Source organism: Astatotilapia calliptera, chromosome 9, assembly GCF_964374335.1.
Source record: "Astatotilapia calliptera chromosome 9, fAstCal68.1, whole genome shotgun sequence".
Taxonomy (NCBI): domain Eukaryota; kingdom Metazoa; phylum Chordata; class Actinopteri; order Cichliformes; family Cichlidae; genus Astatotilapia; species Astatotilapia calliptera.
The window spans coordinates 26,902,490-26,914,840 of record NC_137430.1 but is presented as its reverse complement, the minus strand read 5'-3'; the positions used below and the strand labels follow the sequence as shown (position 1 = coordinate 26,914,840).

Here is a 12,351-nt window from a genome sequence, read left to right as displayed (position 1 = left end):
TACTTGTGGAATATTCTACTCTTGTGCAACACTTGTAACCATTATTTCTCGGCCCCGCTGTCTTCTGCTTCAGTGTGGCCACTGTATTGTTAAGGGGGAGCCACATATTCTAATGCAAGTTTATGTAGCAAGGAGGCCTCATGTTTTTGTATTCTACGTTAAACTTTCTACTTTTGTTTTGTTTTTTTTACTTCTATGGTTTTCAGCATCTTCACTCTTCAGTCTTCCACTGATGAAGAATATAAGATGCATTTTAAGCTCTTCAAAACCAGAGAGTAGGCTGTAGTTATGACAGGTGGCAAACTCGCTGAATGAAAAAGAAAAATGGATGAATTCACCGTTTGATTTAGATGATGGTTAGAGAACCACTTGTGAGTTTGAGGTGAACACCAAATAAGCTTAATTCTTCACCACAGTGACAGATTGTGCAAATAGTTCACTGGCGACATTCTTTTGTGTGTCAGCACTTTTCTCCGGCATTGCAAAGAGATGAAAACATAACTTACATAACTTCTGAAACAGAGACCATTTTAATGCAAATAAAATCCACCTTTCTTTCTTGATGAACCCTTGAGTTGTTATTGGACGTGGTCATTCGGACTTTGAGAATACAATTCAATTAAAATATTTGCTTCCTCGTACAGTCCATGTTGGTCCAGAGCCAGCCTCCAACTGTTACAGTTTTCATTACAGTACTTCCCTTTGGCCTTTTTTAAATCCCCACCACCGGCTCCCTCATCCCCTTTAGTCATGCGTCATATTCTTCCCTCTGCAGAATGATTCCTTTTTCATTTGGTCTGGACTCTGAAAAAGGAGCTAAATCCCCCAGAGAGATTGTTGCCTGTACCCTCAGAAAACTCCATTTTCACTGGTGGTGGCCATTTCTAAAGTGCTGAAGCCATTTTGCAGCATAGTTAATTGGTACTCTAGATCACAGTTGGGATTAAGTGCTGGATGAGTGATGCCCCCTATCAAGTTTTTTGTCAGGGGCCATCAGCACTTTATTTTCTGACTGTCAATGTGCAGTTATCTTGTTTGATATGGAGGAATGCAGTTCTGCCCCTGGAGTCTATGATTAGACAGCTAGATGCAGAGATAATGGAAAGGAACAAACGAGATTAATGCGAGTTTGCCGGACAAGATGTGTGATTTACACCACACTCTGACTCGTGTCTCGCACATTTTCTGTGCAAACAACAATTCAACACACAAGCCAAATCGCCTTGTTTGCAAAGATACAACAGTGAGGATGAAAAGCAGCTAAAAAATCTTCAAGAGTAGTGAACGCTGGAAGGGATAACATTTCATGTTTGCCTCTGCAAATGCACCAAATGATATGCAGCCCACAGACACAGTCATAGAATAACACCATCAAACATTCAATCATGCTTGAATATATTTTTAATATTGAATGTCAGAGCTATGATAAAGAGCGACTGGGATCTCCATTTGTTGCACTGGCTGCCAGGGACTTCAGGTAATTGATGTGAGAGCCTACACAGGGGAAATATCACAACATCTAAAAATCAAAACAAAAGTCCTCCTCTCTTTCTTCTGCTCATTAATAAACACATTAATAAAAACAACTCAAACTGAGCTCAAAAATCCACATATTGTGCGCGACTCCACCCAGAAATCATCGTCTCACCTCTCCTGTGTGGATCTCTTGCCTCTGGCCATGTTACTCCTGAGACAAGCAGCCAGCCACCTGCAGGATTTCTCCCTTGATCAAGTGCAGGACAGGCCCCTTTGATAGCATTCATCCTCCCACACCCAACCTTCACATTTCACCACTACTGACAGAACCAGATGGCTCAGAATCCCTAGAAAGAGAAAAAGAAGAAGGAGAAGTTCAGAAGAAAAGTGTGGATTGTGTTGTTTGCATTGACCACGGAGCAAAATGAGATAATGAGCATGGTCATTCCAGTAGAAGGGGAGGAACTGGACCCTGGCCAGTCAGGGCACGCTCATTTGTCTGGCATGCACCAGCCCATTAGAGAAAGGGGAAGTGAAATACTATGGTAGGAGAAGCTGTAGAATTCATACTGCCTTCCCATTAGTGAGACCTGGTAAAGAAGTCTTATTTAGCACTCCATGCTGCTCCCGCTGCTTGCACTCTTTGCATATGGGGCTGCCTTCTCTGTCTGTAGCGATCAAGAACTGTTTATAGGAGTGACAAACAAGGGGGAAACAGGGCAGTGCAAGCATAAGGGAGAGCAGAATTCAAAGGAAAGCGAAAGAAGTCAAACCCTTTCTATTGTCTTCACAGCAGTGGTTCCGTTTAGATGCCTCAATTCAGATCAAGTGCAAAGATGAAGTCACTTGGCTAAATATCAAACTTTTGATGAGTTTGACACACTCTTAGAAAGTACCCGGCATATTTTACCGTCAAACATATGAACCACAGTGGCTCCATGGCTTGCACTGTTTCCTGGGACCAAGAACCCCCTAAAACTTACAGCGCTAACTTATTTAAGCTGCATAAAAGAAGACTGATAAAGCAAAAAACATTACAGCGACCAAGCACCAAAACAACAACAGTAACAATACTTAATCGGGAGAAATTTCAAGCAGCCACACAGAACCGTTGTTTAAATAAAGCTTTAGATAGTACATTACTTTGTGCTTTTTAAATACAAGACACATACCCTATGGTGTACTGTAATTATATAAATCTTCCCACAAATGTAGCTTTATGCTGTTGCAACATGGACTCCAAGAGCTATAACTGGTCAGTTATATATAAATGTACTGTGTAAACAACTGGCAATTTAAATGTAACTCTTCCATGAGAGAAAATGTAACGCAGGGCTCAGATAGTTCGTGCTCACAACTGTTAGCCTCACACATGTGGTGGAATTCATTACAGAAGACCCCCATTGGGATGCCATTAAATGCATGGGTATTCATTATGAATGAAAAGCAAGATAACATGGTTAACTACCATGCACATGAGTTGTGAAATAGGCTTTAAAAAAAAAAAAAAATCACAAATAGCAACACATCATGCCACAATCTAAGAAAGCCACTGACATCTGTCTGTCTGGAAAGGGTTACAAAGCCTCCAGCAAACCACAGTGAGAATCAATATCCAAAAAACAAGAAAATTTGGAACAGCGGTGAACCTTCGCCATAGTGGCCGACCAACCAAAATTACTCAGAGAGTGCAGTGACGACTCATCCAGGAAGTCAAAAAAGAACCCAGAACAACATCTAAAGAACTGCAAGTCTGAAATTACTCACATTATTAGTTTGATTTTAAGGTAACAGCAAATTGTCGTTACAGCTTCAATATTACTAGGCTAATGATCATATCTGACTTACTCATAATCATCTGAATTTTACCAATATAGACTCGTTTGGTTCGAAAATCTTTTTTTAGCTCTGTGTTGCAATTTTTTTCTTCTTTTTTTTTCCGCTGATGCTCTTTTAGTTTGCTTTGTACACAAAGAAACTTGAGGCAGAAACTCCACCAGCAAGCATTTTGGACATATCAGCATAAATACCCACAATGGCATTGCCTATTCACATGCATTGTTTAGATAACCTGTAGAAATATACTTAGTTTTTAAAGTATTTTAGGATAAAATATTGCCTGAAAATGTTTAGCTCCTTAGACCTTCTCCCCTGCTTCTCAGAGCTCAAAAGCTTGTTCATTATAAAGTAGTGGTTTATTTATAGCATTTCTGATCATGAAGGTTTTGCTTGTGTTTCGTGCTCCATCTGACTTGTTTTGAGTTATTTCACTGCATTCCCACTTCTCAGCAATTCTTATTGCTGCAGTATAATCCAAGTTACTGTATACTAAATCAGAACTACCCCCATATATGCCAATTTTACCTTGAGAGGAAACACAGCATATCCTCATTAGTAGTGCACCTTCAACTGTTTCCTCAATCTCACAGAGTTAACAGGGGCATAGGAAGGGTGATTAGACTAAGCTTTCTTGGAGGATTGGCGGTGTCTCACTCTGTGACCTCGAAGCGAGGACGATACCACAATGTAGACAAGGAAACAGACTGTGGGATCAACCGAAACAGACAAGAAGGGAGGAGAGCGAGGTAAAGAGAGAGAAGGAGGGGGGAATGGTAAATAGAGGAATCAAGAGCTGTTTGAGCAAGTTATAGGCTAGCACGCGTAGGTCATCTGCTTGCTCCTTCAGCTTGCTTGCAAACACTCCAAGAAATGATAGGCAAATGGGAAATAAAGAGACAGGAGAGGGAGGAGTGATGGGATGGGGTGCATGTGGGTGACAGGCTGCCACAGGGAAAGAAGAACAGGGTTTCAGCAATGCTCTGTAGGGTGAGAGGCCTCGTCTAACACTGCAGCAGCGATATGAGAGCTGACAGGTCGAGGGGGAGAAATAAGAATGAAAATAAGGAAGGAAGGATTCCTGCTGAGGATGAGTCCAACAACTCTGACATGACACTTCCAAAAGCTAATTTAGCACCGCTGAGAGATGATGTGTCGGGCTTTCTGCACCTCACTGTGCTGATTCGTATGGAGACACTGATGTAATTACACTTCCATACAGGACAGCTCAAAGCCTGCAGCACGATTTTTCTCTTTTTTTTTGGAATTGGTGTAATCCTTTGTGTTGAAAGGTTTTTAAACATAGCCCTGTCAACGCTGAATTTCACACTTGATTATTCTTTGGTCAGAACACGTTGTGGATATTTTGCATCGACTGCTGATGCTCTGATGACAAAGTCTTAGTTCTCCAAGTTTGTTTGTCCTCCGCAACTTGTGCAGAATCCCAAATGTGGCAATACATCATGAACGGATCATAAATTAGGGGCATTTGTTAATCAGCCCCTTCACCAAAGTGAGACACCTCCTTCTGGACATTGTGTGTTCTCATTTCTCTTTCCCTCTCCTTCTGATTTTATCACTCTTCCACTTCCTTTGCTATCTCTCACCATCATCTTGAATGTGCGGCTTGTTCCTGGGGGAGGCAGGCGGCAGGATGTGGGGTAATGAATCGGACCACAGGGGTCACATCGCCACTGACACCTTTTCTCATGTGTGGTAATGAGCTGAGGTCAGTGGAGTGGAAGCTCTGGGCAAAAAACAAGAGAAACAACATCGCTCTGTAGTGTTGTGAACCTCATTAACTCGGCTTCAACCTCAGATACAACCCCGGCTTTTATACACATGCCTAACTGAAGGTGAGGATGATTGAGGCCTCTTTAATTACTGCAGCAATTAGTGCTCTGGATAGAGCGGGCCTGCTTGTGTTGTTTAATCATGACATGCACAGTGGACTTTGGCCATCAAAAATCCTTAACAAGTGGATTCGGTTTCAATTATATTTATTTATTTTTATTTATGATTGATTTTGGTCTCACTTTCCATATTCCCGAGTTTCGTGAAGCAAAACTTAAACTGAAGATCTTCTCAGAAGTGTATCTGCTTGTGTCCACTGTGGATCGAGTGAGTTACCTCCCAACTGTTCCAGTAGAGCTCTGATTTATTACTTTTGATTGATTTATTGATTAGCTGCATCACACTGTGCATTTGAACTGAGAATCAAATTAGCAAGACAAAGCTGTAATGAACTGAAACACACCTCTTTCACAGATCAGAGCTAGCCGACCTGATGAGAAGAGAGCTCCCCACAGAACACGTGGCTTTCGGAGCTGTTGCGTGCAAACCGCGGATCGCTGACGATTGGATTTTATGAAGAGTTTTGAGGGAGCACGCAATGGTGTCGTTTCCTCCTGAATCCATCCCTCATTTCTCATATAGTACTCATGCTTTCAAGGCAAAAAAACAAACAAACAAGCGTGCTGATTTTTTGGATGCAAACACAACTGATCAGCTCTATGATCTGTAATTACCCACAATGGAAATAACAGTATCAACATAGATGAGCCTAGTCTATTTCTCAATTTATGCTGTCTCCTCTGGCCTTGCTTTGTGCTACATTTAAATGCAGGTACCAGTCTCAATGATTTACATAACATTTTATTATGCTATGAAGGTGCTGTGCTGTGGTATATACTATTCTTCTTCAAAATATTAGAAAACATAGTATAAGTATAACTTTTTAGAGAAGTCTTTGTTTGTTTTATTTTTTCAGTTTGTAAATAAATTATTCTTATAGTTTTATATACTACAATATTGAATGGTACTGGGCTAACAATGTTTTTTATATACAGCTTATTTATTTTTAATAGACTGTCTCTGTAAGTCTGGAGGGATCCAGGGCTTAAAGTTTAGCGGCTTATAAAATTTTCAAATATGTATTTGAATATATTAATAAATTTGAGATGCACCTGATTATTGAGCAATTTGACCCACTGGATCTCCTTCATCAAGAGTCTTGATTTCTGTTATTAAACCTATGACATTCGCTCCTCTAATCCTCTCTTTATGGTGGAAGCCAGTATTAGTTACACTGAGTCTGAAACACTGTACAATAATTTAAAGAGTCAGGAAATATGTTGCTGCAGATGTATTTGTTATTCTAGTTGGTTTATAGATGAGAGGATAAAGGTAAGCTGCATAAAGAATATTGAGGAACTCTGATGAGTCATCAGAGGAATAAATCTTAAATGAAGTCTTAAGAATAAAAAAAGTTCAAAAAAAGGACTTCCCAAGTTTGCAAATTGCTTCTTTGTACGCCTCCATACATTTCTTTACCTTAAATGTCTATCTGTCACTGATAGAAAATGTTATTATACCACCCATCTACAGCAAGAAAAGTGGCTTAGAGAACACGGGAGACCATATTTTTCACGGCTTTTTTTCCCCCTCCTCAAGCTTCACATTTCTTCACAGATGGAGTTAAATTATGCAGCACAAACTGTCTATAATGTTCACAGAGTGAGGGGGTGTACGGATCTCTCTCTCTTTCATTTGTGATGGGAGAGCAATTCACACTTTGCAGCTGGGCAGGAAAATCATCTTGGAGACGTATTTGGCACAGTGATAAACTAAATACACTATCGGCTGTAAAAGAATAAAACATTTTCTTTTTTAACTTTAACCTCTGCTCATTTCCGCATCTCGCTGTTTTTCAAAATTAGCTGATTTTTGGGGGCTTGATGATATTGTACGCTTCCTCATTTCAAAAATAGAGACACAGAACAAAAACAGCTGAGGATCCACACTCTGTACATTTGAAATTTAAACCACTTTCATATGGATCACTATCAGATGCTCATATTCCACAGTTTTCTCTCCTTTCAGCAAAACCTTGCCAGAGGACAGGACAAAGGGTGTTATGCAGCTCAGATAGCCTCTGAAAAAGCGTGTGAAGGTTTCACACCGCAGAAAAGTTGAAGAACAATTGTAGCAAGACAGACCGATTATCTCCTAAATGTCATGTTTCCCTGAATGAGTCACAGCGGTGACTTTCTCCCTGTGATGTCAACTGATAACGGCTGGCAAAACCTCACCCCGGAGCACATTTGCATTCTAATAAGCTACAAACTTCCAGTTCTCCATTCTTGTCCTTTTTTTTTTTTTCTTCTTTCATACTTTTTTCCCGACAGGAAACAAATTGCATTTCAGTCGAGAAAGAGAGGTGATAATCTCAGCATTCGGAATGAATAGTCCACTCTGAGGAGCTGATGTTTTATTTCATACTTCACTAGTGGCTTACAGCTGTATACAAACCTCTGTGCTCCACACGGCTCAACACTCGCAGTATTCCACATTGCCAGTAATGAAGTGTCTTGCCATGTGAGAGCCCAAACAGACGCACACAAAAATGATTGAATTATCCAATCAGTTTATTTCACCATTTCTCAAACTTACAGTGGGGTCTGAAAGTCTAAGGCATGAGTACTGCCAGGTGATTTAACATGAATGTAAAAGTGTTAGATAATGGTTTAAAAATAAAGTAGAAATCCGACCGAGGCCCAGAAAAAGTGGAGGGCTGTGCAGAAAGAGAGAGAGCATGACCTAAAACAGCAGGTTTCTGCAACCTTATTCACCCCCACCTTTCAGAGGTGTAGCGGCTTCTGATGACTCACCCAAGATGTTGCCAGAATAAACTGGGGCAACAAGAAGAAGAAGTGGTCCAAAAAGACAATGCAATGACAGGTGATTTCAGGTCATAGCATCATCTTTTCCAACCCAATGTCCCTACATGGACTAAGAAAAGGCAAGGAAATGTTCTACCCTTTAGTCAACAACTAACTCATTCAACTGGAAAGAGTTGAGCTCCCACGTTAGTATCCACTTGCTTAGGCATATCTATTCAGGAGACAATCAAAACTTCTGGGGAATAAATTAAGGCCTTAACCTCCTCAAAAGCTTTCTGACAAACAGGTGTTCACTGAAACTCATTTTTGGAGCTGAAAGCACTTGTAAGAGGTGCAGCTACAGAACAGAATTTCCTACAGAACTTTCCATTCTCAGTGACCTCGGCAAATTCACACATGGTCAGATTCACTATGGGTCAAGCTGACTGTATGTGTTGCTGTAGATCTCATAACTTTGCAAAAATGACTTCACGGTTAAAACTTCTGTGAAGAAAACCTCGACACGAGTATAAAGGAACTTCAGTATCATGTTCCAGCATGTGTTTTCTTGCTGTTAGGTGACAGAGAGAAACCGCTGTGCCAACCCTTGGACCAGCCCCCCAATGAACCATAGGAAAGTGGATGGCTGCCCAGAAAATGTCAGAGACCTAATTCCAATCCGCCCTCCAATATCGAGTCTGTATCGAAGCAGGTTTAATAACTACACACTTATAAAGGTGCAGCGCCAGTTTTTTTGTCTTGAATAGAGGAAAAAAAAAATCACACATCAAACAAAAGATGAAAAAAAGACTAAAGAACAAGAAGAAAATAGAAAGAATGAAATGGAGGCACATCAGGGAACAACAGTTGATCTGTAAACACTTGAATGGAACAGAATTAGATGTTTTAAAAATAATGGACTAAATGGACTGGTTCTTATATAGCGCTTTTCCACTCTTCTGAGCACTCAAAGCGCTTTACACAACTTGTGCATTCACCCATTCACACCCATTCGCACAAGCACAACTGACATTCACACACATTCATACTCCGATGAATGCATCGGAGAGCAATTTCGGGTTAGTATCTTGCCCAAGGATATTTGGCATGCAGACTAGGGGAAGCCGGGAATCGAACCACCAACCTTCCGATCAGTAGATGACCTGCTCTACCACCTGAGCTACAGCCACCCTATTGTTAGCCAATCTAATAATAGATTCATGATAATTACTCGATTAATTTAACGTAATAGCTTTTTTATCTGTTAAAGCTGCACGGTAGCATGGTGGTTAGCACTGCTGCTTCACAGCAGGTCCTGTGTTTGAATCCACCATCTGGCTAGGACGTTTCTCTGTAGACTTTGTATTTTCGCAGCAGGTACTCCAGTTTGCTACCACAGTCCAAAGAAATTGGGACTGTTTTTGAAGTTAGGTTTACTGGTAATTTTACAATGGCCGTAGATATGAATGGTGGGTTGTCTCTCTGTGTAGCTCTGCAACAGGCGGGCAAACTGTCCAGGGTGTACCCTACCTCTCACACTGAGTCACTTTCGATAGGCTCCAACGCCATAACAACCCCAAAATGGATGAATTACTCTTAATACATATGTATTTCATAGCAGCATATATTGCTGATGAGTCAGAAAATGTGGGAACATGAAAAGTATTGAATCAGAGTTGCTTAAAAAAGTCCTTTGTAACCTTAACCAGTCTCACCTTTCAAGTGCAGCTGCTATTCTGATGACCCAAGCAGGCTGTTGTCCAAAAAAAAGAGAGAGAAAGGCAGAGCAGGAAGTCAGTAAGGTGAGCCTTCACACCTGCCAAAAACAAAAACAAAAGAGAACTGCTGCTATGCATTGTTAACTATCTGCATGATTTAGCATATCGAAGCAGTCAGGCTCATTGTGCTCAATGATGATGATGTGTCCTCAGCAGGGTGTCCTACAGGTGGGAATTAAAAACTACACGTGGCACCTGTTAGACGTAACAGGGGGAATAAAAGGTTTGTGAACAGAGTGTTAAGCTGCGGTTCACTTATCTACCACACTAGTTATTGTGTATGGATTTTCATGAAAACTCCACAAATTTCAGTTGACAGTCGTCTGATTTATGACTCATAGACAGGCACGCAATGCCAGCACAAACTAAGAAAAGATCACTTTCCTATCCTCAAATTATTATGACACATGCCCTCTTCCATCTGATCTCCAGTCTATAATACATGATTTGATTATGTCCTCAAAAATCATAGAGAACGATGCATACAGAACTGAGCCATGGTGACTGCAGAACCACTGGGCTGACTTATAATGATTTAAAAAACATCAATCCAATCCAAGCGATAAATCCAACTCGAGACAGCAGTTAAAAAGACAAATGTCAAAACGATTTTAAATGTAATGTTGAACAACAGAATGCCTGAAAATGAGGATAAAGTGTTGCATGTGCAGCTTTTCATTTAATGCAATGAGATAGCTTTTCAGCTTCTGCACATTAACTGTTCAGCTGCATGTGTTTTTACTCATATATAGCATGACTAGCCACTGATGCATTGTCCATTTGGATCAACCATCACCTTATTTTATTTTTATTGGATGACTGCACAAGTCAACCATTAGTGGGGCTTTAGTAAATGATGACAAAATGTTTGGATGTTTAAAAGTAAAGATGATAAAGTAAAACTAAATTGTGGATCAGGCATTTAAAGTAAACATTGGGTGGAGAAAAAGAAGGTCAAACTTTAAGGTATCATTTAAGGGATGAAATGAATTTGGACAATGTAACAAATGACAGTATCCTACTTATATACAGAAGTCCTGAGCCACTGATTGTATCTGTATATTTTTCTTGCACACTTTCTTGGAATTTTTTAAAAATGGTCTTGAGCAATCGTACTCTGAAGGTGTTTTAGAATTTTTCTTTTGGACAGAAGTTGCAGGCCTAAAATCTGCTCCACAAAAGTCATACAGTATTTAAAGAAACAATCGAGTAAAGATTAGACACAGTTCCTGGCCCTTCAGTTGATCAATCTGTAACACACGATACTTTACCACTACTGAATGTAGAGAAAGTTAGGATCTTAGGCTTATGGCCTCTAGGAATCGACTAAGGAGCGAATGACACACAGCTAAAAGAACAGTCAACATTTATTCAAAACAAAACCAAAAACAGTCATTCAACAGTTCACAACAGTTCCAATTGTCCATATTTGTCAGTCTGTGTATTCAGTTTTAGAGTTCAGAGTTCAGTGTTCAGAGTTCTTTTCAGTCTTTTCAGTTCAGGTGTGTGAGTGTGTGTGTATAGTGTTAATGTTAGTAGTACTACCCGGGTAGTGTATTGTTCTGAGATCTCATAAGCTTATCTGTCAAGAAGTAACGCAGTTGTCACTTCTAAGTAGGCTGGAAATCTTTCCTGCATCGCAGCTGGGGATCCGGAATCCTGGCTCGCAACTTTAGACTCCAACAAAAAAAACCAACCTGCACAGGGCAGTGAACATATTTTACATGAATATCATATAACAACTTAATCAACACTAGTGACCAAATGTCTCTCACTCTTTCTATAAAACGACTTAATGCAATCAATAATAAAATTAATCAAAGAACCTTAAAACAATTTCCACATCATACAAATTTAACTCAAATCTCATATTTTGTGAACAGCAGTCACATCAATCCAATGAATTGAGAGAATGTACATTACTGATGCACGAGGAAAGTGCAAAACGTGGTCGCAGTACTATTTAGCCATAGACTGCTCATATTTATCATCTCATTACAATAAATAAAACTTACCTACTAGCTTCCAAAGAAATATTTCCGATTGGCTTAAAACATTCACAAGTGAAGAAATAAAAAGATAATACAGCACTTAAAAGGAACACATGAAATGTACATTATACTGAGCTAACGATTAGCTTGCTATGCTAGCGCAGTTAGTCAACTCACCGGAAATGAACAAAAAACACAAAAACAGAGGTACATCAGCATCAACAAAAAGTGTCCGCGTTTCCCAACAAGCGGAAAAGTAAAATCCAATTTGTGTCTTCACACACAATCCTTGTTCAAGAAAAAGGTTAAGGAAAAACTCTGTGAGTAGCTCCGACCAGCATACGTAGCCTTAGCGCTATTCTCCTTCTCTATAGTTCTCAACTCAAGTTCACAAGCACTAAACAATCTCATAGTGCCACCTACTGACATTCTTGGGGAACAGCAGTTCATTTTCATGAGGCAGATTTTAGGTGGGTTACAAATCTATGTTTCTTTACAGCCTCATCAGAAAAGAATTCAATGGAAGGGTGGCTGTAAAGAACCTGTTAGTAAAATTTGGAGTGATGAATGTAAATTTTAATTTTTTTGTGGCTGTGAGGTGAGCAGTGA

The 12,351-nt window shown here is 39.9% G+C and overlaps 1 long non-coding RNA gene across 1 annotated transcript; it reads right to left on the bottom strand.

Annotated features, from left to right (window-relative positions):
- Positions 1-1,383: 1,383 nt before the first annotated feature.
- LOC145430976 (uncharacterized) lies at positions 1,384-12,114 on the bottom strand. Its single transcript, XR_013911338.1, has 5 exons — positions 11,920-12,114; positions 11,297-11,448; positions 9,689-9,726; positions 1,649-1,823; positions 1,384-1,494 (listed from the first exon to the last, which is right to left on the bottom strand). It is a non-coding gene; the product is annotated as an uncharacterized LOC145430976 (long non-coding RNA).
- Between the last annotated feature and the right edge of the window lie 237 nt (positions 12,115-12,351).